The 20,637-nt window shown below is 47.9% G+C and overlaps 1 protein-coding gene across 1 annotated transcript in view; it reads right to left on the reverse strand.

Moving 5' to 3' along the window:
• The window catches only part of LOC144756186 (butyrophilin subfamily 1 member A1-like), a 207,145-nt gene extending 190,343 nt beyond the window's left edge, over positions 1-16,802 (reverse strand). The window contains exon 1 of the mRNA XM_078645785.1: positions 16,510-16,802. The gene's annotated coding sequence lies outside the window, so the exon portion shown is untranslated. The remainder of the gene's footprint in view (positions 1-16,509) is intronic.
• Positions 16,803-20,637: the final 3,835 nt, after the last annotated feature.

Below are 20,637 nucleotides of genomic sequence, written 5' to 3' on the forward strand. Positions count from 1 at the left end.
CAGAAAGAGAGGAACACCCCGCATGGCAATGCCAAGCCACACGCAGTCCTGCCTCCACCCAGCCAATCAAAACGCCAGAAATCCAAAGGTCAAAGGTGACATAAGCCCCTCCCACCCACCGCCATGCCTGTTTTTTTTCTGCTCCGACGGCTGTCGGAACGCTGGTGCTCCCGGTTCCTGCCTCTGTTCCTGTTTGCTTCTGGATGGTTTGGCGGTGCCGTGAGTGTTTCTTTTGCATTTTAAATGCTTCTGTTTATGGTCTTTTCATCTTTTTATCGGCGCGGCCGCTCCGGTCCTCCGGCCGGCCACGCTCCTGTTCTGGGGTCAGGATGCTCCCCGTTCATGTGCTGGGCTGGGGCGGGGAGCCCTCCTGGTGTTCTGGCCCCAGGTCGTTCCGGCGCTGGTGCTTTAGTGCAGCGTCCGGCCCCTGCAGCCATGTTCTTCATATGTGGCTGTGGGTGGAGACTGCAGGGCTGCCCTTTTTTGTTTATTTTCTGATCTCACATACGAGATTGCTTTTTGGGGCAGTGTTTCCTGGAGGTTGCTGGGCACTTCCTTTATTGGTGTGTTGGGTGTTTTCCTGTGGGGTTTACTCCTTTGCTCGCCATGTTTGAGGGGACTTCCTCTCCAGTGCATCCACGGAGCTGTTGCTCATTGATATGTCATATGCCTCTGGTGTCACAGGCTATCATGTGCTGAGGGTTCAAGTCCTGCCTATGCTGTCAATGTGACTTGGGATGTTCATTTTCATGCTGTGCTTTGGAAGTTTGCATTCTCTTTATCCACGTAGCATCTTTTGCAGTTTTTCTTGGACTGTTTTGCGCTGTCTGCGCTGCTGGTGCATGCGGCTATGCCATCATCTCTTGTTGGTGGGATCGTGGACGTTTTTCCCTGTTGGGGTATACATTCGGGGATGGTCCATGAGATTTCTGGCGTTTTGATGCTGGGTCTTTCTCCCTGATTCATTTGCTCCGGCGGGGTTTATTCCCGTTTTTTACCGGCCATTTCGTGCTGTCCTGTTGGCTGTACTGGCTGCGGTGTGGCTTGGCATTGCCATGCGGGGTGTTCCTCTCTTTCTGGGGACACGATTTCGCCTGACGGTCTTTGTCACCTGGTATCCTCCATTTTTCTTCTTTTTTGCACCTTCTTCCTCTGTCTTCGGAGGCTTCTTCCCTGGAGGTCCGGGTTGGGCGGTTGGTGGATTCCGCTCTCAAGAGTTCGTATGCTGCTTCTCCTTTTTGGGGTGTGTGCTTGCTCTTTTTCGGTCTGTGCTTCGCAGGTTCTTTTCTTAGAGGTCCCTCTTTCCAGTCCCGGATGGTTGGGCCTTGTCCTCGGCTACCGGGGCGGCGGGGGCTTGTGAGATTTCTCTCTGGCCTGCGTTTTGGTGCTTTGCCATTCCCCTGGTGCCTTGGTCCTATGCCTGCATTTTTTGCTCTCCGTTTGGTTCCCTGCCTCTGCGGCGCCTGCTGCTGCTCCTGAGTGTCAGTCGGATATGTTGTGCCCAGGAGGAGTCTCCGTGGCCTGGTGGTTGCATCTCTTCCTCTTTAGGTTATGTGTTCCGCTCCTGGTGTTGACCTGCTTGTGGGTCACCTATCTCCTTTGGTGTCATTGCGATTTGGGGGCTCGGCTCCGTTGTTCCTGGCTCGTTGGTCCGGTCTGCTTTGAGAATGGTGGTTCCTGTTGGTCTTCATTCTTGGTTGCCGGTTTCCATTCCGGGCCGTCCCCCTTTTAGGCTGTTTTCACGGTCGCTTCGTTGTCCGTTGGCACTGTGATGCGTTCTGCCGTCTTCTTTGGCGTCGGCCTATTTTTTGTCGCTTCGCTCTGTGGCGCTGGTTTCGGTGACGGAGAGGGGCCGTGGGTCCTCTTTCTCTCTGTTCCGGGTCCTGGCTCCCGTTGGTCTTTCTGTTCAGTTCTGCCTCCCGGGGCTTTGGTCGGGTTGGTGCGGCTGTGTCCCTTTCGGTTGTGCCCCTTGCAGCCCGGTTTTCCCCTCTTCTTGGTGGGTGATTTTGGCTTCCCTGGGTGTGGGAGTTGCCTGTTTTTCTCGTTCCCCTCCATCCGGCTGCTCAGAGGTTTGCGGTGGTTGAGTTCTGTTTCCTGTTTTCAGGTGTTTCCTTTCAGTCTCTCTCATGCTCCTCTGGTTTTTTCCACGACGCTGGCTCCTGCTGTGGGGGTTTGCTGGCCTGGTTCCGGTTTCTGGGGTCGTATTGGGTCTGGCTGTTCCTCGTCTGGTTCCTGTTCGGGGGCGTCAGTTCCTCGGGACCGGTTTGGCGCTTTGCTGGGGGCTGTTTCTCAGTGCTCGCTTCAGCGGCTCGTATGCTTTCTGTTGAGCGTTGCTGGAGGGGGTTGACATGGCCCCTGCGCTAGGATGACACGCATTTCGTGAGGCGTTCCATATATCCGGATCTGTTCTCTGTCCTGTTGGATTTTCTGCGGATCCTACTGGGTCTCCCTCCTGCCCCGGCTCGGGGTTGGTTTTGTGTCCGGTGGATGGTGGTTGCCTCCTCTGCTGTGGTTCCTTGGGCTCTTGTGCACCTCGTGTCCTTGGTGTTTCTTCTGATGACTCGTTGGGTCCTTTTTCAAGCTGGTTACGGGGCTCTGATTCGTCTCTCCCCTGGTCTGGTGGCTTTGCTCTCCCGACCTGGTGTGGGGGGTGCATTTCTGCTTCCCTCTCTCCTCTTGTTGTCCTTGGATGCCTGTCCTTGGGTTGGGGGCCCCGTTGGGGTCCTTGGTGGCCGGCTTGTCTGTTGTTCGGGCTGGCGCTCCGGGGCCTCGTTGTTGTTTGGGCCTTCTTGGGGGGTCCCGGTACGTGTCTCTGTTCCTGCGGGCTTCCCTGTCTTGTGTCTGGGCGGCGACTTCTCTGTTGTCTTTCAGAAGGTCTTGAGAGGCATCCCTGTTACGGCGGTTGGTTTTCTTTAATGGAATGGTACTCTAGTTGTGCCTTCTTTTGGTGGCTTGGGCCGCTTCCTGCCGTCCTCTGTTTGGTGCTGTCTGGTGCTCGTTTCGACGGGGCATGTCCTTTTGTTGGGACATTGCGTGGGTGCTTGGGACTGTGCGCTGGTGCTTGGAATGGCCCTGCGCTGGGATGTCTTGCTGCTTCGTGTAGCATTCCCTCTGTCTGTTCCTCTGTTCCAGGTCCTTTTGCCTTTGGTTTGGGACTCTTGGTTTGGTCATTTTTGCTTCCCCTCCTGTTGCTCTTCTACCCCGGTTTTTGTTCCGGGGTGGTCTGTCCTCGGGGGTTGCTCTCTCGTTTCCTTGGCCTTCAGGTTTTCTGTATACCTTCCCTCCCGTTTTTCTCCTCCCGGGTGTTCTGAGGAGGTTTGGGGGGTGTCGGTGTTGTTGGGTTGGCCTAGCTGTTTTTGGTTTTTGCTCCTGCTGTTGCTGGTGGAAGTCGGTTTTGGCCAGCCGCCCTTGCCTCCGGCTCTGCTTCTGGGTCCGCAGCTGTCTTTGCCCTATCTTTGGTGCTTGCTTCTGACTGCTTGTCTCTTGAGCGGCTGTCTTTAGCGTCTTTGGGCTGTTCTTCTGTGGTGGCCTGTGGCATGTGTTGGTCGCGTTGGCCTTCCGCTCTTTGGAGCTGTGATGCACTTTGGGGCTCTTTTGTTTCCTGGTGCTCTTCTCTTGGTCGGAATCCATGCTGGGGTTCCTGTTTCTGTGCTGGTTTCTCCAGCTTGGGTTTGTTGTTGGGATTTTTCCCCTTCCGCTTTGACTGCTCGTTGACGGCGGTTTGTGCTTATCGGGGCCTTGGGGCTTCCTCGGTGGTTGTTGCCCTTTGGTGAGTCGGCTTCTTCGGAGCTTTTGCTTCGTTGTCCAGGCTCTCCAGTGCTCGTTTCTTCTTTGGGCCTTGCCTGCTGTTTTGCATGGTCTGCGGTTGCCCCTTTCATGTCCTTGTTAGTGGCGGACTTGTTGGGGTTGTCCACTGCGGTGGCTTTTTTGCTGGCCTTCTCTTCTGCTTGTCGGTTGGGTGTGTTAGGTGCCTTGCTCGTTTTGTTTCCTTCTTTGCAGTTTCTGCTGGTTTGGGTTGCTTTGCCGGTTAGATCGGGCTTTTCTGCCTGTTTCTTCGTGTTTTCTTTTGCGGCTGGAGGTGTTGCTTCCTGTTTTGCCTGCTGAGGGGGTTTCCCCTTCTTTGGGTGTTCGCGGGGCTCTTCTGTTTTGCCTCCAATGTTCACTACAGTCTTGGGTTTCTACTGCCCTGTTTGTCTCCTGTGGGTTCTGTGTCTGCTTCCTGTGCTGATGCGGCGGGGTCTCCATCCTGGTACTTTGTGGGGCGGCCTTTTGGCGGTCCCGTCACACTTTTGTGCGACATTCTCGGCTTGATGTTTTTCTTGCCTCTTCTGACGATTTCTGTTGGCGTCTTGTACGCTGCTGTTCGTTGATGCTTTATTGTTTAAAGTTTTGTACTTTTGCATGGATCCCTGGTGTCCTGCATTTTTTCTTCTTGGTTCTCTGCTTGTGAGTTCCTCACGTGGTAAGGACTGGGATGGGGAGGACCCATGAGGGGGTAATGTCTTATTACTTACCGGTAATCTTCAGTACCCCGATTAGGGTCCTCCCCGTCCCAGTCCTCTTCCCTCCCTCCCTCCCGCTGTGTTTGTGTCTGAGTCTTGTTGATAACAGGCATGGCGGTGGGTGGGAGGGGCTTATGTCACCTTCGACCTTTGGATTTCTGGCGTTTTGATTGGCTGGGTGGAGGCAGGACTGCCAGTGTGACAAGAAGCACCGAACCAGGAGAGTGGACGGAGGGCTAGCCCCAGGATGACCCCTGTTGACTGCACAGCTTCTTCAGCATCTTTGAGCTTCTTGAGCATCCTGTATCCCTTGCATCAAGAGCACGCCATATGAAGTCAATGGCAAGGAATCACTGACCCAGGAACTTGATTGAAGTCTGATTTTCTTGAGGAGGCTAACAGTTTCTTTGGACCTTGCTGGTCAACTTAACTGGCTCTCTGCGGGAGTTGGTCACCCAAAGTAACTCTAAGAAACTGCAATCAACTTACCAAGGTTTTTCTTGAAAAAGTTTGTGTCAAATTCATTGGATTTGCCAGCGCTTGTTCATGGTTAAGTAAAAAATCTGGAATTATTGTTTCTTGCAAACTCTATATTTCTACAACGGTGGATCTTTTTCGTTTTGGTGTCCATGAGTTCATAAAAATGCAATCTAATTTTATAAATTGGTGTTCGATTTCTTGAGAGTCATAGTTCCATTTTCTTTAATGTTTTGGTGCTGTTTAAATTCTTTACACTTGTTCATTTGGGTAAGCCAGCACCACATTTCTTCACAACCAGGAAGGCTACTAGCCTAGCTTTTAAAGCAGGTAAGGCCAATATATTATGACATTAGTTAACGGGAGGGGCAAGACAGTTGCCACCCAGGCTGCGATTAATAATACACTGCAGTTTTAAATAAGCGGCTTGAAAATGCTGGTGCCAGGGTCCTCATGGGCTTCCTGGATGCATTTACTCTCTCAAGATTTAGCAGTGGGCAAGTGAAAAATCTGAGGAGGGACCTAACTAAAGAGGAGCTCATGGAAGTAGTTAGGGAAATGCCTGGGAATAAAACACTGGGCACTGATGGCCTACCAGCTATTCTACCAGTTATACGCGGAACTGCTAGAGACCAGTGGAAACGCCTGAGGTCCATGTGTGAAGTGCTTAAAGTGATGTTTACCAAGACGGATCAGGATCCTGGGAAGATTGGTTCATATCACCCACTGTCCATGTTCAATGTTGATGTTAAGGTTTTGTCCGAACTTTTAGTTAACAGATAGCAGGGAGTGATCGGAGACACCCTCATGAACATTCGAAGACTAACCCACATCATGAACTCAGTACAGGGGTTAGATGCTGCAGCTGCTTTGGTTGCCTTTTGTCGCTACTGTTCGCTTCAGCAATGGAGCCACTAGCCATTCATTTGCATCAGGTCTTCCGTCAGTGGGGTATTAGGTGGGTAACGCAGAGCATGTCATCTCTTTTTATTCCAGCAACGCTCTTGTGCACCTGCAGCAGCCTGAAACATCTGTGCTACAGTTATTGACTGAGTTGACAGAGTTAGGCAGAGTCTCTGGCCTGCATGTGAATCGAGAAGTCACTGATGTTCCCCATAGCGGGATTAGTAGGCAAACCTGTGGGGCTACTGTCCAATGTGGGCCCTAGATTGGCTCTGATACTTGGGTATAAGGCGGCACATAAAGCTGAAAAGTAGCATTATAATATAGGTAGGGTGCTGGCGGGTCTGCAGGTCTTTGTTACCTTCCGAAACAAACAAACAAACATCAGTTAAGCGCAGGATTGCGATAGCAAAAATGGTGGTACTACCACTCTGCCTCTAGGTCTCTCAAAATACACAAGGCCCAATAGCAAGGAGCTCAATTACATTGCTTGACAGCCTGTTAATTGTCCTGATATGGGTGGGGAAGAGAAGTCGAGTTGGCTTGGGCATCCTGACTCTGTCTCGCTGATTGGAGTTGTATTATCTGACAGCTCGAACTTAGCCCAATTTAAACATGCGGCTAAAGGGTGTGTTGAAGATGACAGCTGAGAGTAATGGATTTTTGCGGGGGTCCTGGGAGTACAAGACCTGCTGATATGTTTAATGGTCTAAACATGAAAGGCCAAGCAATGTCCGTATTTGATATGATGGGAGCTAGCAATTAACAAAGTCATTTGAAGACCCCATTAGCTCCCGTTGTGGTAGTTGCAACCCTTTTTACACATTGCCTGGTATATGTTTTTGAGGGAGGGTGCAATAAAGGGAAAGACTTGTATCCGGGAGACAGTTGCATCCCATTCTAGACTCGGGGCTTGTGAGAGCTTTGGGGTGGGTCTGGCTCAGTTTTTGCAAGTTGCTAGGTTAACCAAGACAGCCAGAGACATCTGGACATGCTTCCCAGACACTACTGGAGGTTCTGCTGGATTTGGGATTCTCCCAGCGCCTCACACGGTGTTTAGACAGCGCATCAGAAACAGAAGTATTGTGGGATAAAATATTATGTCAAGAATATTGAGGACAAACATTTAATCAGATGTGGATTTAAGGATAGTAAATCTATACTTACCCATTTGCACTTACCTTCTCAATATTATTGACACGATATTCCATCCACACCATATTTCTGTTTCCAATATTCTGTCAGTGATCCCCTCGTATCCCGCCCACATGAGGCCTTTAAATAGGATAGACTTCGGGTAGAGGAAGGAACTCAGAGCCATTAACAGGAAGACAATGGAGAAGAACATGCAATGAAGCACGCGCGGGTGTCTGACAACGCTCATTCCAAACCAGCAAATTTCTAAGAGCTACACCACATAAATCCGTCACTCGTGTGACTAAGAAGAATTTACCCAGGCAGATCGGATTGGTGCCCAGATGTAGTGAGTGAGACGCGGACTTTCTGCATATGACCTGGAGCTGTGCCAATATAGTACCATGCTGGAGAAATGTGGCTCAGGGGTTAAGAGGGGTTTTATGTTTATGTGTATTGGCTTTGTATTGCGCACAAATACCCGGAGGTGTCTCGGCGCAGAGGATTGTCAATGGCAAATCATGCTGAAGCAGAAATTGGTCAAAGAGCCAGGTTTTCAGTTGTTTCCGGAAAATTAAAAGCGTCGGACTGGTCTTGATGATAAAAGGGAGGGTGTTCCAAAGCCTCGCAGTGGCTACTAGGAATCGTCTGTCTCCCCAAGCAACTGTTCTAGTGCGAGGAACAGGGAGAAGATAAGTGGATGCTGAACGAAGAGGCCTGATTGGAGTGTAGATCTTAAAAGCCTTTTTTAGAAATCGTGGTCCGGAATCATGAATGGCCTTGTAAGCGATACAGAGGGCTTTAAATTTTATGCGACTCCTGACTCGCAGCCAATGCAATTGACGTATGGCCGCAGAGACAGAGTGGTGCTTGGTGATGGAAAGTAATATTCTTGCCGCCGCATTTTGGACAAACTGCAGTTTGTCCAGAACCTGCTCCTGGGCATTCAGCAAGAGGGCGTTACAGTAATCCAATTTGGAAAATATTAAAGTGGTTATCAGAGTTTTTCCTGCCGAAGGAGGTAAGTAAGGAAGTATTTTTTTGATTTTTCTGAGAATAAAAAATGAGGACGAGATCACTGTATTGACATGATGGTGAAATGTTAATTTGGTGTCAAATATGACCCCAAGATTTCTGACCTTGGCAACCGGTACTGGCGAGGGGCCCAGATCAATTGGCCACCAGTTGTCTGACCATGCCGGAGACAAGTTGCCAAAGGTCATCTCCTCAGTCTTATCTGAGTTTAATTTTAAGAAGTTCATCGACATCCAGGAGCCTATGGCTAGCATACCCTCCTGGAATCTCGACGCAACTGCCACACCATCCTTATGGACAGTCATCTGCGTAGGTGGTTAAGCTCAGCCCATGCGATTTTATGACCCTTGCCAAGTCTGACACATAGATATTAAATAGTGTCGGACTTAGCGATGATCCCTGGGGCACTCCGCACGGCAAGGAGGAAGTGGGCGAGCATAATTTGCCCAATTTCACCGATTGAGTGCGGTTAGCCAGGAACGAGGCTAGTAGATCTCTGGCTTGGTTAACCACCAGTGTTGAGACACAGTCGATCAAGGTGGAGTGATCGACAGTGTCAAAGGCGGCGGAAAGATCTAACAATATGAGGGCCGCCGCCCTGCCATGATCTAAGATTGTTCTGATCTCGTCAGCCGCCTTTATCAGTGCCATTTCTGTCCCATGGCCTTGCCTAAACCCAAATTGGGTATCATCCAGCAGATGGTGTTGATTGATATAATCTGAGAGCTGGTGATTCATAAGGGATTCAAAGATCTTTGCTGGGAAAGGAAGGCAAGCTATGGGTCTATAATTGGCTAATTCTAAAGGGTCTGAGGATGTTTTTTTTAGCAGGGGTTTAATTACTACTTCTTTCCATATCTTCAGATACTCACCCGCGCGAAACATGGAGTTACAGATGTCCGTAAGTGGAAGGGTGATGGTCTCACAGAGCAGATTGAGTACCAAAGCTGGATAGGGGTCTAGAGGGGACCCTGAAGTGATGGTGGCTGCATATTTGCTGATGGTGTCAGCCGAAACTAGGTGAAAAAGGGAAAAAGTCGGGCCAGCCGATATAGGCACAGGTAGAGGGTCCGAACCTTGTGGGCGGGTTAATGAAGAGAATGCTGAGTATATATTGATAACCTTGTTGGCAAAATAATCCGCTAAGGAGTTACAAAGGTCTTGGGAAGGCTCAATGGCAGGAACTGAAGGAGGAGTAGATAAGATGTTAACTATTTGAAACAATTTCTTGGATGAATTATGTGCAAGCTCGATTTGAGATAGGTAGTAGGCACTTTTATGAGAGATTATAGAACGTTTATATATGGCTATGGCAGCCTTATAGCATTGTTTGTCCTGAGGGCTATAATGTTTACACCAATGCCTCTCGAGGTTCCTGCAGTGCTGCCTCTGCAGTCTGAGTTCCTCCGAAAACCATCTTGCGGACGGAGTGGATCGATTTGGAAAAATTAATTTAGTGGGGACTGCCATACTAAGGGCAGCCAGGAGCCAGTCCTGGTACCTGATGGCTGCCTGCGTGGGATATGAGGAAGCCTCATAAGGAGAGGTGCTGAGTATTTGGTTAAGCAGAGAAGGATCTAGATTTTTCCAGTCTTGAATACTTTGCGCAATTTGCGATTTAGACTGTGCTGGATTGGGGGTATGCGCTTTTATGCTAAATATGACTACTTCATGGTCTGACCAAGTTAGGGGCAGTACGTTAATCAGAGATATAGCCGAACTATTAGTAAACAACCCATCAAGGGTGTGACCTGCTTGATGAGTCAGGACTGAGACCAGTTGATATAGTCCCATCGCTGCCAGGTGGGTAGTAAGCTGGATCGTATCCCTGTCCAAGGGTACTTCATGGTCTGACCAAGTTAGGGGCAGTACGTTAATCAGAGATATAGCCGAACTATTAGTAAACAACCCATCAAGGGTGTGACCTGCTTGATGAGTCAGGACTGAGACCAGTTGATATAGTCCCATCGCTGCCAGGTCGGTAGTAAGCTGGATCGTATCCCTGTCCAAGGGGGATTCAAGATAGAAATTAAAATCTCCCAGGACAGTGTAATCCGATGATCCTGTGAAAGGTTCTATTATTTCGCCAAGATTTGAAAGAAAACGTTTACGTGAACCAGGGGGTCGGTAAAGGAGAGTACCCTTGAATGCTTGATTATTATTCAGTGAGATGGAAAACTTACGGGCCTCACAATCCAGACTAGAGATGGGTTCAGTTTTTATAGACTAACTAGCTTTATGAATTATGGCAAGTCCCCCGCCCTTACCTGAGGGCCTGTCTAGTTTGGACACACAGAAGCCCTCAGGAATGGCTGAGCGGAAGTCTGGTCCTGAAGCCGCATCCCCCCAGGTTTCCGTAATAAATAGAATATCCAGCTCTAGGCTTGTGGTTAGCTCCAAAATTTCCAAATTATGCTTGGGTAGAGAGCGTGCGTTTATCAGAGCAGCACGATAAAGAGACCGTAACTTTGGAAGGGGAGGCTGAATAAGCGGACGGGAGACAGGGACGGTGAAAGGACATGTGGAACAAGGAGTAAGTGAAGATGTGCAAAACGACACAAGGGGCAGAGGGGAACAACAGGATGGAGGGACACTTACTTTTATCTCCTTTAACTGGTCGGATGTGTAACAGATGCGTGGGACATGAGGAGATGAAGTGTTTCGCACAGAGGGAAAGGCCCTGGGCCCGGTCCCGGTGCGGACGGGCGCAGACGGGCTTGCCTTAAGCGTGCCTTTGGCGCGCTCTCGGCGCGCCCACTGCGCTTCCGTGAGGGCATGAGGTTTAAGTAGTTGAGGAGGCGAGCAGCTACACTGCTAACCTCTAAGGACCGGAAGTCAAGTATAACACTTCCCACTATGGCGGTCTATCCCTCCACAACAATCCGAATCATCGGTGGTGGAACGGGGATTGTGCCTGTACCAGCAAACACACAAGGTAATTTCGTAATCAAATTAAAATGTGCATAAAGGAATAGTGTAAAAATATAATACAAACAATTTAAAAACTGCTAGGAGCCCAGCATAAGTGAGCGTCCGTCGGCGGGTTTCGATTTAAAATTCAGTATCTAGTGGCAGGAGGCGCGCTAGTACCAGCATACATTGTCAATGAATTTTCGGCATGAAATGTCCCAAGAAATCCAGGGAGCTGGCTAAGTCAGGGGTTTCAGTAGCTGAGGAGGCGAGCAGCTAGACTGCTAACTTCTAAGGACCGGAAGTCAAGTATAACACTTCCCACTATGGCGGTCTATCCCTCCACAACAATCCGAATCATCGGTGGTGGAACGGGGATTGTGCCTGTACCAGCAAACACACAAGGTAATTTCGTAATCAAATTAAAATGTGCATAAAGGAATAGTGTAAAAATATAATACAAACAATTTAAAAACTGCTAGGAGCCCAGCATAAGTGAGCGTCCGTCGGCGGGTTTCGATTTAAAATTCAGTATCTAGTGGCAGGAGGCGCGCTAGTACCAGCATACATTGTCAATGAATTTTCGGCATGAAATGTCCCAAGAAATCCAGGGAGCTGGCTAAGTCAGGGGTTTCAGTAGCTGAGGAGGCGGGCAGCTAGACTGCTAACTTCTAAGGACCGGAAGTCAAGTATAACACTTCCCACTATGGCGGTCTATCCCTCCACAACAATCCGAATCATCGGTGGTGGAATGGGGATCGCGCCTGTACCAGCAAACACACAAGGTAATTTCGTAATCAAATTAAAATGTGCATAAAGGAATAGTGCAAAAATATAATACAAACAATTTAAAAACCGCTAGGAGCCCAGCATAAGTGAGCGTCCGTCGGCGAGTTTCGATTTAAAATTCAGTATCTAGTGGCAGGAGGCGCGCTAGTACCAGCATACATTTTCAATGAATATTCGGCATGAAATGTCCCAAGAAATCGGGTATTCAACTAAAGGATACGACACTGTCTCCTGAGTTTTACTCTATGCGTATTCCTTTTGTGAGATACTTCCTTAAGAACAATTTCTGAGCTCCTTGCTGAGCGGCAGGACATCTGGGCAGGAAGACGTTGAGTTCAGGCTTTTAAGAAGCAACTGGAGAAGGGCTATTTGTTCTATTTTTGGTCTGGTGCCAGCCACAACCGTTACACTTTAATACAATTAGTAATATAACATACATACAGAGGCGTTCTACCTGCTCTTTTAATCATTGCCGTTAATGTGTCATTCACATTTTTCTTCAGCCCACTACAGCTCACATCATGGGGCAGTGGCTCAGCCCACTTTAGCCATTGGCTAACTTCACTGAGAGTGACTGCATTCTTCCCTTTTTAGGTTTTGCTGGCAATGCGTACGAAGTACGCATGCGCTAGCAAAATCCTTATGTTTCTCTGTTTGGGTCGGATATCCGCCCCCTCCTCGCCCCGTCCTCCCATTGGCTAGCTCCATAAATGGAGGCTAGCCATTGGGAGCCGGATCTGTCCGTCAAAGGCCGGACCAGATTCGGGGGCGTTCCCGACATTTTTTCCCTCTCCGCCTCTGCGATGTCGTCATCGCGGCGGTGGGCGGAGTTTCGTTTTTTTTTTAATTTGGTTGTTTTTCCCATTACGCGGCTGACCGCCGCTGGAGGAAGTCGAGGTGAGTGTTTGTTAATGAATGTGCATCTTCGTCCAGGTCCCGGTCCCGCTCCCCCCCCCCCTCCGCCCGCAGCTCCTTCCGTCCTGCTCTTCCCCCCTCCCTCCGCCCGCAGTCCTTCTTCGTCCCGGTCCCGCTCCCCCCCTCCCCTCCGCCCGCAGCTCCTTCCGTCCTGCTCTTCCCCCCTCCCTCCGCCCGCAGTCCTTCTTCGTCCCGGTCCCGCTCCATACACCCTGATTGGCAGACAGATGAACTGGGCTCACTGGCCCAAAAACTGGGCTACCCCTGCTGCACCATAATGACCATCATAATTTGTTTGCCTTGCCGCCAACTCGCCAGCTACCACCACTAGGGAGACTGAATGAGGCACTCGACTACTGTACTTACTGCCTGTCTTCTCCAGCTGGACGCTGAATACTAGTTTAAAAATAAGCACTGTCAAAGCCAACTGTTCTAATCTTTGGAACCTACTGGATTTGCCCCAATGCTTTTTGACGATTCTGAACAGCCTCGATATGGCAAAGCTTTTGCCAATGCTCTTTGTATCTGCCAAAAAAAGAGAGAAAAGAAGGTGCAATGCAACAACTAAGACGCTGCTGGTGCTAGCTTCATTCTGTCGGCATGTGCATGAGTCACAGTGCATGCATGTGGCTACAGAATGATACAGGCAACATTTTGTTTGTGTGAATGATCTACTTTGACACTATAAGTGTGCAAATGCGCTTTTTGTGGAGGACCTGCAGCAATTTGCCTGGCTCTTCCAAAAATGTGAATTTAAAAAAAAAGTGCAGCAGGGAGTGGGTTGAGGTGAAGTATCAGGGTGTGACTAGGGAGCATAAGAGGGAGAGAGCGCAACATGAGCTGTAGGTGGAGAAGCACATGCGGGAGACAAGGGAAGGAGGGACAAACCCACACGGGTGACTGCAGCATCAACCATGGGGGCAGGGAGAGGTACATTTGCGTGAGGGAGCCAGCAGCAAAGAGGGTGAGAGCAAACAGAGAGTGGCGGCAGGTATTTGGCAGGGAGAGGGGAGGGAAAGACTACAGAGAGAGCTGGAAAACACATGCACTCTGATGGAGTGTTAAACCAAAAATAACAAGCATTTACAATGCAACGGTTTCGCCTTTGCAAAAGTTAGAGCTATTGGCATTGTAAATGACAACATTTTTATTTATGTGTTGGTTTTGAAAACAGATAAATAAATGGCATTGTCATTTACATTGCCAATAGCTTAATCTCTTGCAAACCCAAACCTACCCATTATCTACACACTCCCTCTCAGACTTCTTGCTGTGTACAACCCTTTTCACACTCCTCTTTTATCTGCACAATCCCTCTCTCTCTCACTCCTACATCATCATCTCTCTCCCCAGTCGGTCAACTTTGAAGTCCTTTTTACACCTGTTGGTTACCTATGCGGTCGGTTCATCTCTAACAACAGTGTATAACTTGCACAGGGGGCTCGTAGTGTGTGGAGGGCTCTGTGTGGGTGTGTGGGGGGCTCTGTGTGGGTGGCTCTGTGTGGGTGTGTGGAGGGCTCTGTGTGGGTGTGTGAAGGGCTCTGTGTGGGTGTGTGGGGGACTCTGTGTGGGTGTGTGGAGGGCTCTGTGTGGGTGTGTGGAGGGCTCTGTGTGGGTGTGTGGGGGGACTCTGTGTGGGGGGGCTCTGTGTGGGTGTGTGGGGGGGGCTGTGTGTGGGTGTGTGGAGGGCTCTGTCTGGGTGTGTGGGGAGGCTCGCAGTGTGTGTGAGGGCTCTGTGTGGGTGTGTGGGGGGGGCTCTGTGTGGGTGTGTGTGTGGGGGGCTCTGTGGGTGTGGGTGTGGGTGTGTGTGGCATTTGCGAGAGATTAAGCTATTGGCATTGTAAATGACAATGCAATTTATTTATCGTTTTCAAAAAGAAAACATAAATAAAAAATTGTCATTTACAATGCCAATAGCTCTAACTTTTCCAAAGGCAAAACCGTTGCATTGTAAATGCGTGTTTCATGGAGCATACCCATGCGCTTAGCAGTCCCCTTCAGTGCCAAAAACTACTTTGGTAATGTGTGCTTTACAAAGCAATTTTTTTTGCCTTTTAGCCTTTTTTTCTTTTTTTAGATTATTGAGGGTCCAGCAGCTTTCCCAAGAATAATGTATTGGAAAACACATAACAAAACAAGCATTCATAAAGTCACAGGGCCAAGAAACCGTTAGGTGTTAGTTGCGCTTTACAAGAACCTTTACATAACATAACATAACATGTCCTGTTAAACTCTACAGGTGATGTATACACAAAGCTAATATCGTGTCTAAGTCCGACGCGCACAAATGGCTGGGTTTAGGAGTAGAAGGTATCAAAATCATGTGTGACAAACCCTACTAAAGAAGTGGGCAACGGGCTTTCTCTGCTAAGTGTGGGCATTTGTATGCATTCTAAAACTCCTCTCCGACCACTTACCAGCACAGAAATGGTGGTGTGCTATTCAAATCCTTTAATTTACTCCTTACAAAGGCAGGAGTAAATCCGTAAGGAAGGTGTAAAGTAGAAGCAAACGTTTCCAGAATTCATGAGGGTGTATTTGTAAGGGTTTAAAATATTTTTCAGCAGAATCCGGATATAGCGGTGACTAGGAATTCAGAAGTAATTTCTGGACGTCGATCTGGAAACTTGTGACTGCTTCCTAGGTACACTTCCGAAAATGCTTGTGAATTACCTAAAATAGTAAATCTGCCCCCATGTGAAGGAATAACTGCGTTTGCAGATTTATGAACTGCTTTTTATAATTGGGCACTAGGAATCTGGCGGTGGTGCTTAGTGTGTTACTGCACCTGCTGCACAGATATGTCCTAATCTCCAGGTCACAGGTTCGACCCCAACCAAGGCGCATCTGCTGGCCACAGTTAGGATTAAAGCGACTGCTTCCGGGGTGTAGCTATAGTGTTTGTTACAGCTCATGTAATCAGAGCGTCGCAAGCCACTAACCACCGTGCCAAGTGAGTTTTATGCAATTAAGTATTATTTTTAGCATGTATGCATCTTATATTATAAAGGATTTAGAGAGTGCGCTAACAACCCGAGGTTTATTGGCGCTTGTATGTACTGTATGGATGTTTATGCTGCAAGAGCATAAAATGGGGTTGAGAAACAAATTCAGACTACTTCCGCACATTCAGTTGGGTGCCTAACTGTCTTTGCTGGGTGGAGATGGAAACCCATTTTTTGTTAGGTTAAACTGGAAGTGAACAACCATGTTCCAATCTCGGAGTTGGCTCAACATCCTGTGATTCTAGGCAACCCACAATCTCCGTGCTTAACAAGTGAATGTGACCTTAGGTACTAGGTAGTGAAGCTGGTGCTCATGTAAAGCCTTCAATACCTTCGCTATCACAAAACAAAAAAAAGGCGGGCTTTCAAGTCCATACCTGAAAATAGCATGCCTCGATGAGACAGCGCTGCCTAGGGGAGATCTAAAAACACATATGGGCTTGTTTCAGGCTAACAGCAGACTCTCTCAAAATCAAGGGATACTTAACCACTTGCAAATGACGCGACCAGCTACTGCCGCCGTGGCCGGCTACGAGAACTGCAACCAACTCTGCTGCGGGCAATTCTGTGGGTTTGGGTGTGCACTGTGCAGGGGACACCGGCTGCTTTTTTCGGCCTGTTTCATTTTTAGCGATGCAGTCTTTTATTGTGCGCGTACTGGCTTTACAGCGCTATACAACAACGGCTGCGCCTGTCCTCCACGCTCATTAACACTCGTTCTATCGACAGAATACCGTGCTTGCCCACTCCGGTCGCCGGCTGCAGGTGCATTAATCTGCCGATCTACCTTGCCAGCACACACCGCTCGCACGTCTATGGCAGGGTGAGAAGCCACTTACCCGATGACGGGCCAGATATTTGCCCCCTAACTCCGCCGAGGCCGCACCCACGGGCACCGTCAGATCCGGATTCGACTGCAGACAATCGACTTTAGATCTATGTCCAGTTTGAGGTGAGGCCAGTCCTGAGCAGGGCAGCAGCACAGCTCACCCAGGGAAGAAGCACAGCTCAGCTCACCCCGGGCTGCACCGGTCACCTTTCTTGTCCCCCTTTTCTTCCCGTGGGCTCTTTCGACAACGTTCGAAAAACAGAAAGCAATTGAAAGTGAAAGTACATCTCCAGCTTGTACAACGGGTTTGGCGAGAGGAGGAGTCAAGAGCTAGGTAGCCTGGGCAGGGGTTTGAGCTTTAAATAAACTAGTTGGAGTGAAGGCCCTAGTCGGCACATTGAAAACAAGCACTGGCAAAACCAATAGGTCTCGCTTTTGTGAGAGTTAGAACTATTTGTAAATGGCAATGTCTTTTGCCCATATGTTATGGTGTGGAGTGGATGTATGTGGAATTTTGTGTGTTGGACTGGAATTGTTAGTTGTGGGATTGTGTGGCATTTAATTGTGTGGTGTGGATTTGTGGAGTGGAATTATATAGATAGTAATTATGTGGTATTGAGTGTACTGGGATTATGTGGAGTGGGACTGTGTCATGGAGTGTAATTCTGTGGAATGGTATTTTGTGATGTGGTATGTAGTGGAGTTTAATTATGTGGTGTGCTGTTGAATTTTGTGACATGATGTGGAATGTTGTGGATTGGATGTATTTGATGTGTTGTCTAATTGTGTTGTTGAGTTGAATAATGTGGTTTGGTGTCGAATTATGTGGTGTGGAATGGAAATGTGTGGAGTTGAATTGTGTAGTGTGGAGCTATGTGGCATTGAATTAAATTATGCTATTTGGAATTCAATACAAATAGACTTTATTTGGTTAAATAATAACAATAAAGCACATATCAAATGATAAAAATACTAGTTCATTTGTACAATAAATAAAAATGAATAAAATACACAGTCCAAAATAAGAAAGGAACGTACAAGGAAGAATACTCCTGATTAGTATTATGTGGTATGGTGTGGAGTGTATTTATGTGGTTTGTTGGTATTTGACCTAGAGTGGTTTTTTGTGGGGTGTATTTATGTGGTATTGAAAAAAACATGAAGGTGACCATGTGTAAATGTAACTGGTTCTCTTATAAGTATTAGCAAATGCCACCTTTGTGAAGCCCATGAAGGCTTTACTCTTCTTTTAAAGCACTCTGGTTGGGCTTCTTGGGCCTGGAAGCAATCTCGATAGCTGCCTTGTCTTGACCTAAACAGATAAGTTGCCGCCCAGCTTTTGTAACCTTGCAAATGGCAAATGCATTGGGGGTCACAGCATCGGAAACTGGTCCTACCATCAAAATGATTATTGTTAATCAAAATTCAGAACACGTAGTGTCATGAAGTTGCGCAGCACACTAAACATGTACACATGACAGAACTACTATACACCAGCTTAACTTGGTCCTTATTTCATCAAATTTAGAAGGATGACATGCCAAGTTTAGGACATGAACCTGTGATCATTAGATGACACGCATGTGTCTGCAGCAGAAAAAAGCAGATCTTAGAGGGTTTTTTCAGCTGAAAAAGCACACATCCAAAAGTGTCTGGATGAAAAGTAATTTCAACGGAATGTGCTCGTGCCCTGCCTTAGACACGTGCCCACTTCCAGCCCAAAAAAACAGAATATCTGGCTGTTCAAAACTACAGCTAGCAGAAATCCTCCGGCACAGCTCAGTGACATTAGCACCTGCTGCCAAATACCAGTGCTTTTCACATCTTTAAATCTTGAGAATAGGAGGCAGAACAGCTCCACCTTTCATCCTTCCAAAAGTGACAAAATGAGTAAGGGTAGAAACAACACTAGCTTCTCATTATTTGTAGCGCCACAAAGACAACATCAAGTGTTCTACAGAAATTCATCTTATAAATATAATTAGAATTTGTATTTAAACATGTGTGTTATTCTAGAGGGGTCATCTTACGTTGCCGTTCAATGCGTAAAGTCCTTCATGATAACCATTGTGTGCTCATTAAGGTTTTTGGTCAGGGAGTGGATAAATATGACAGGTCAGCATTTTAGCTTTGTATCCTTTCCAATGTGTTGTTGGCACTCAAAATATCAGTAAACAATTGTAAGCAAAATCATATGAGTGCAGAATGTTTGTATACAATTATACAAAGACGACACAAGGTAGCAGGCACTGATCAAGCAGTTTCTTCAAACATGCAGGAATTGCCGAAATGTATCCGTTCTAATAAATATCTTAACACGTCTGATATAGCGTTTACTGCGCCACCCTTGCAATTTGGTGATGCTGGAAGGAGAAGGCGGCTGCAGCTGCTTGGGTATAAGAGGCGAAAACCAATGTTCGAGAGACCAACCCTAGTCATTAGTGCCTGGGGGGCACTGTAGAATCATGTGCACTGTATGAAGGGGGTTTTGGGGGATAATGGAGACCATAGAAAAGGAACTGGTAGCCCACAGAAAGAACAGGTCTCTGCCTCCTATGGGGTCACCTTCGAGTATGTAGCAAGAGGAGGCCGACACAAGATCATCCAAATGAATCAACCAAACTTCATACAGATGTTCAAAAACGTAAAATGAGATCTTACAGAAACACATACAGAAATGTAATTCAATTGTGTTTCGCAGCAAAGTGTACTCATCTATCATGCAGGTAATGGTTGTATGGGGAAATCAGAAACACAAAGGGTCCCGCACATGGACTGCTGTAATGGAAATAGCACCTCTAGAACTTATGCGAGGCTTAACATTTCCTACTTTGCTCAGTCGCTTTGAACGCATGTCAGCTCTAAGCCGCCTGACCACAAGGGGACACTTCAGTGTGACCATCTTTATGAAAGTGTAGGAAGATGGCTCTTTATGTAATATATAAAAAATCTGATATACCGTTTAAAGAGTCCAGGGGTTCCCTTATGAGTAGACAGGGGCTTGCTATGGCAATCGCAAAGCGTTCCGTTAGGGGGTAGTGTGGTCGAGCAGCCTTTGGCTTAACAAAGATGAATGCAAGACATTTGAAAATACACACAATGGTCAATTAAATGAGACACACAATTTAAAATGGATATCCACACCAATTTATAAAAATAGCAAGTCTATTTATATTTGTTTAGGCATCAGAGAGAAATTGTTCAGGTAAGTACGTTTTTACAGATAAATTATTTCCAGTTCAAAAAGTTGACACAGTGCCATTTCTGAGTTCTGCACTGTTATCCTATTTGAGGAAGAACAAGGTCTGCAAACAGGTATAGTACAGTGACTTACAATACCAATCTCCAGGAGTTAAGGTGAGTGGTGTACAAGACCGAAGGCAGCACCAGCAGTAGGCGGAAGGAGACAGTTCTCACCTAGGAAAGCAAGTTCCTAGGTTTGAAACCCAAAGATGATGCTGCCGAACAATACGCCATAGTGGTGATCACTTACGCCATACTTGGCAGAGATTTAGGGCTTCGTGTCAACACCAAGGATACCTGGACCCTAAGGACCCAGCATGGCTTACTCTCTTTGATTATGTATGTTACACGCTAGGAAGTAGAGTGAAATCTACACAAATAACTTCAACCTCCACCCTCCTGATTCTTGTCTGTCAGCACCAGCAGTAGACCACGAGAGGCACGAGAGCGGCGGGGTGCAGGGTGCAAAACAGCGTCAGGAGCCCAATGGTTTTCTATGGAGATTTGTCAGTGCAAAAAGAGGCTTCCTTCCTCTGGCTAGAAGACCAGTCTGGGTGAACCATTAGGGGAGCTCAGGCCATGTGATGCTCGGGACATAGGGACACCTTTGGTCCTCTGCTCCAGAGCCTGGGGCGGGGGATGCAGAGGTGGGTTTAGGCATTGGGTTTTCTTACAGGAAGCAGCTGTGGTAGAGGGGGCCTGTGTGCAGAGGCTGCAGGCGACATAGGAGGGTCCATGAGAGGTGAAACCCCAATGAACTCGAGGGCTGGGGGACCCGTTGACACCGTTGGCCCAATTCAACTCGAGCTGGGGGCGACAGGTGCAGTGGTGACTTCAGGTATCTGGTTTTGGTGGTTCCGGAGACCTCAGAGTCTCTCCTTCAGAGTTTCTGTGG

The sequence above is a fragment of the Lissotriton helveticus genome, chromosome 5_1, assembly GCF_964261635.1.
Source record: "Lissotriton helveticus chromosome 5_1, aLisHel1.1, whole genome shotgun sequence".
Lineage (NCBI taxonomy): Eukaryota > Metazoa > Chordata > Amphibia > Caudata > Salamandridae > Lissotriton > Lissotriton helveticus.